The sequence below is a fragment of the Schistocerca americana genome, unplaced genomic scaffold (genome assembly GCF_021461395.2).
Source record: "Schistocerca americana isolate TAMUIC-IGC-003095 unplaced genomic scaffold, iqSchAmer2.1 HiC_scaffold_422, whole genome shotgun sequence".
NCBI classification, from domain to species: Eukaryota; Metazoa; Arthropoda; class Insecta; order Orthoptera; family Acrididae; genus Schistocerca; species Schistocerca americana.
The window spans coordinates 95001-100000 of NW_025726151.1; the positions used below are offsets into that span (position 1 = coordinate 95001).

General features: G+C 51.4%; 1 non-coding gene across 1 annotated transcript in view; it reads right to left on the reverse strand.

Annotated features, from left to right (window-relative positions):
• LOC124582902 overlaps nucleotides 1-315 on the reverse strand; it is a 1910-nt gene extending 1595 nt beyond the window's left edge. The window contains exon 1 of the ribosomal RNA XR_006973964.1: nucleotides 1-315. This exon is cut by the window's left edge and continues 1595 nt beyond it. This is a non-coding gene — a ribosomal RNA (small subunit ribosomal RNA).
• Nucleotides 316-5000: the final 4685 nt, after the last annotated feature.

Consider the following 5000-nt stretch of genomic DNA (forward strand, 5'->3'; position numbering starts at 1 on the left):
GAAAGATGCGTCGCCGGTACGAGGACCGTGCGATCAGCCCAAAGTTATTCAGAGTCACCAAGGCAAACGGACCGGACGAGCCGACCGATTGGTTTTGATCTAATAAAAGCGTCCCTTCCATCTCTGGTCGGGACTCTGTTTGCATGTATTAGCTCTAGAATTACCACAGTTATCCAAGTAACGTGGGTACGATCTAAGGAACCATAACTGATTTAATGAGCCATTCGCGGTTTCACCTTAATGCGGCTTGTACTGAGACATGCATGGCTTAATCTTTGAGACAAGCATATGACTACTGGCAGGATCAACCAGGGAGCTGCGTCAACTAGAGCTGAGCAGCCGGCCGCCCGGGAGTGTGTCCCGGGGGCCCGCGCGAACACGCAAGCGTCCGCTCAATTATTCTGCAAACAGGAGGAGGCTGAGCTCCCCTGCACAATACACCTCGAAACCCTCTCAGGTCCCGGCGGCGCGCAGCGCCGTCCTAAGTACTTGGTCGGGTTCGAGAGAGGCGCAATCGCCCGGAGTTTGGCGAGTAGACGCTTTAGGTGCGACCACCCGTGCTCCCAACTGAGCTTGCCGCTGCCGACAGAGGCCCGGGAGCGTGCTGTCGTGGCATTGCCGGCGGGAGACAACACGCGCCACCTACGGTGGCCGGCAGCTCCAACGCCAGCGCCACAGAAGGACAAAAGCCCCACTTGGGTGCCGAAGCGAACTCTCCCAGCACAGCGCACGCGCCAACACGTCCGCACAGCTGCGATACAAACCACCTGCGAGAACCGCAGAGGCGACCGAGCAGCAGACGGCGTCGCGGCGCCGAGCGCCGGGCGGCGGCGCATCCTCAGCGCACACAGTCCTCAATCGGACCAGCACACTGCAGATGTCCACCGCGCTTCGCACCGGGCCCGCGAGGACCTACTTTGGCCGCACGGCGCCGCGTGCAGGGTGCGCCGGCGCGCAGCTGCGCCGCCTGCCGCCTCCGTCGGCCGGCGCGCCTGCCACTGGCCGCCCCCACCAGCCGGCTGTAGCGCGTGCGCCCACGCACCGCGCGGCCAGCACGCCGGGAGGCCCCCCCTCACCGGCCGGGGACGGTCCCACCCAGCCACCGCCGCGTATCGCTTCACACCCACATGCCATTCACGTTCGTGGGCATGGTGGGTATCGCTGAAACAACCGGTTGGTAGCTCAACCGATCGTCGCCATCACTGATTCACCTCTAGCGAGAACAACCGCACCACAACCGTTTACCAGTTGTTCATTTGCGTAACGTCACCAGCAAACGTAGACGTCCATCGCCATTTGCAAATTCAACGATTGTTGCATGCCTGTGTCAGGTGTCACGACACACTATGTCTGCCCACATACACGCAACAACATGTGCACGCTTCGCGAACACGTGGAAGGTGGCCCCCGTACGTATGCGATGTCCATTGCGCGAACGACTGTCAACCGGCCTCTGTCGCATGTCGCAGATGTGGAACGCAGTGCACCATGCTATCACGGTGTGTGAGAAGAGACGACTACGTCTGACAACACGCGCCACTACATCAACAGACGGCTCATGCTGATCGCCATCCACGGCATACCATACTGCAATCCAGCTCTTATAGGGAGACGACACGTAGCTGAGTGCACAATATTTGGACCGTATGGTTCGCCGTTGTTGGCGCAGTCGTGGTACGGTCACACATGTACCACGATGTATCATTCAGTACATGAGGACCAATGTGCAGTACAGTGTGTGATTTGGACGTACAACATCAGCGGACAGTTGACACACGCCGTACCACAACGTAGGCTGTGCTTCGCCATGCAAATGCCAATGAACAACTGCGAAGGGCATTGAGCATGTACGTCCTGCTGCCATCCGCATTACAGTGTATAGCTGCAAGGTGTTTAACATGAAGCGATACTCTGGGGACCAGGCAGTGCGAGTAGCAAACTATATTGCGGGGGTTGCAGTTAGGCAACACCACACTAATTTAACGCGTCGTATGACAATTACAGAGCAGGTTAAGGCCCAACGTGTGTTGGGTTAAGGCCCAACGTGTGTTGGGTTAAGGCCCAACGTGTGTTGGGTTAAGGCCCAACGTGTGTTGGGTTAAGGCCCAACGTGTGTTGGGTTAAGGCCCAACGTGTGTTGGGTTAAGGCCCAACGTGTGTTGGGTTAAGGCCCAACGTGTGTTGGGTTAAGGCCCAACGTGTGTTGGGTTAAGGCCCAACGTGTGTTGGGTTAAGGCCCAACGTGTGTTGGGTTAAGGCCCAACGTGTGTTGGGTTAAGGCCCAACGTGTGTTGGGTTAAGGCCCAACGTGTGTTGGGTTAAGGCCCAACGTGTGTTGGGTTAAGGCCCAACGTGTGTTGGGTTAAGGCCCAACGTGTGTTGGGTTAAGGCCCAACGTGTGTTGGGTTAAGGCCCAACGTGTGTTGGGTTAAGGCCCAACGTGTGTTGGGTTAAGGCGCAACGTGTGTTGGGTTAAGGCGCAACGTGGGTTACGTTAAGGCGCAACGTGGGTTACGTTAAGGCGCAACGTGGGTTACGTTAAGGCGCAACGTGGGTTACGTTAAGGCGCAACGTGGGTTACGTTAAGGCGCAACGTGGGTTACGTTAAGGCGCAACGTGGGTTACGTTAAGGCGCAACGTGGGTTACGTTAAGGCCCAATATAGGTTAGGTTAAGGCCCAATATAGGTTAGGTTAAGGCCCAATATAGGTTAGGTTAAGGCCCAATATAGGTTAGGTTAAGGCCCAATATAGGTTAGGTTAAGGTACAATATAGGTTAGGTTAAGGTACAATATAGGTTAGGTTAAGGTACAATATAGGTTAGGTTAAGGTACAATATGGGTTAGGTTAAGGTACAATATGGGTTAGGTTAAGGCGCAATATGGGTTAGGTTAAGGCGCAATATGGGTTAGGTTAAGGCGCAATATGGGTTAGGTTAAGGCGCAATATGGGTTAGGTTAAGGCGCAATATGGGTTAGGTTAAGGCGCAATATGGGTTAGGTTAAGGCGCAATATGGGTTAGGTTAAGGCGCAATATGGGTTAGGTTAAGTACAATATAGGTTAGGTTAAGGTACAATATAGGTTAGGTTAAGTACAATATGGGTTAGGTTAAGGTACAATATAGGTTAGGTTAAGGCACAATATGGGTTAGGTTAAGGCGCAATATGGGTTAGGTTAAGGCGCAATATGGGTTAGGTTAAGGCGCAATATGGGTTAGGTTAAGGCAACGTGGGTTACGTTAAGGCGCAACGTGGGTTACGTTAAGGCGCAACGTGGGTTACGTTAAGGCGCAACGTGGGTTACGTTAAGGCGCAACGTGGGTTACGTTAAGGCGCAACGTGGGTTACGTTAAGGCCCAATATAGGTTAGGTTAAGGCCCAATATAGGTTAGGTTAAGGCCCAATATAGGTTAGGTTAAGGCCAATATAGGTTAGGTTAAGGCCCAATATAGGTTAGGTTAAGTACAATATAGGTTAGGTTAAGGTACAATATAGGTTAGGTTAAGGTACAATATGGGTTAGGTTAAGGCGCAATATGGGTTAGGTTAAGGCGCAATATGGTTAGGTTAAGGCGCAATATGGGTTAGGTTAAGGCGCAACGTGGGTTAGTTAAGGCGCAACGTGGGTTACGTTAAGGCGCAACGTGGGTTACGTTAAGGCGCAACGTGGGTTACGTTAAGGCGCAACGTGGGTTACGTTAAGGCGCAACGTGGGTTACGTTAAGGCCCAATATAGGTTAGGTTAAGGCCCAATATAGGTTAGGTTAAGGCCCAATATAGGTTAGGTTAAGGCCAATATAGGTTAGGTTAAGGTACAATATGGGTTAGGTTAAGGTCAATATAGGTTAGGTTAAGGCGCCGTGGGTTACGTTAGGCCCAATATAGGTTAGGTTAAGGCCCAATATAGGTTAGGTTAAGGCCCAATATAGGTTAGGTTAAGGCCCAATATAGGTTAGGTTAAGGCCCAATATAGGTTAGGTTAAGGTACAATATAGGTTAGGTTAAGGTACAATATAGGTTAGGTTAAGGTACAATATGGGTTAGGTTAAGGTACAATATGGGTTAGGTTAAGGTACAATATAGGTTAGGTTAAGGCACAATATGGGTTAGGTTAAGGCGCAATATGGGTTAGGTTAAGGCGCAATATGGGTTAGGTTAAGGCGAATATGGGTTAGGTTAAGGCGCAATATGGGTTAGGTTAAGGCACATAAGGGTTAGGTTAAGGCACAATACGGGTTAGGTTAAGGCACAATACGGGTTAGGTTAAGGACACATTGTTGTAAGGAAAGGTGTTTTCGGGGGGGGGGGGGGGCTGGTTTGTTGATTGTGATTATCGTAAGTAAATGACTGCGGCATCATCTGATTTGCCACGTCAGGGTGCACCTTTGGCTCATAACAGGCGGCGCTCTGATTCCATGCTTGTGGCAGACCTGTGTCTTTCATTCGTGCCATTGTTTGTGTGGTGTGACAGGAGGCAGTATTGTGATGTTGGGTGCACCCCTGTGTAGGACATGTGTGGGGTGTTGGTGGCTTAGCTGAGCAATGGTGGTTGTCGGAAGGGTGGGATATTCTGTTTTCCGAGTGGACCTCCGGTCTGGTTATGATAGTGTGGATTGTCTAATGTGGCAGAGAGGATGCACTGGGTGTTGTTCCATGCTGGTGCTTAGATATTGTCTGTGTGCCTGTTACAGGCAGAGAGTAGTGCGTGATAAGAGTGTCTGGCTGACGTGTGATTGTGAGCAGAGTCTTTCAGCATGTATACGGACAGTTGTATACATTATCTGTATTCTGATGGCTCTATCTATTACTAATCAGCGCCGTGTATACGTTTAATCCGGTTCCAGTCGAAACTATTGTATCTCTGTACATTAGTGACACGGCGAGCCCGCTATGTAGTTACTCGTCTCGGCAGCTTCCACCGGTGTATGGCAAATGATTATAAGGAATCAGTCTAGTCGTCAATACCGATAGTGTGACGTCACATGTCTGGGGTGGGGGACGC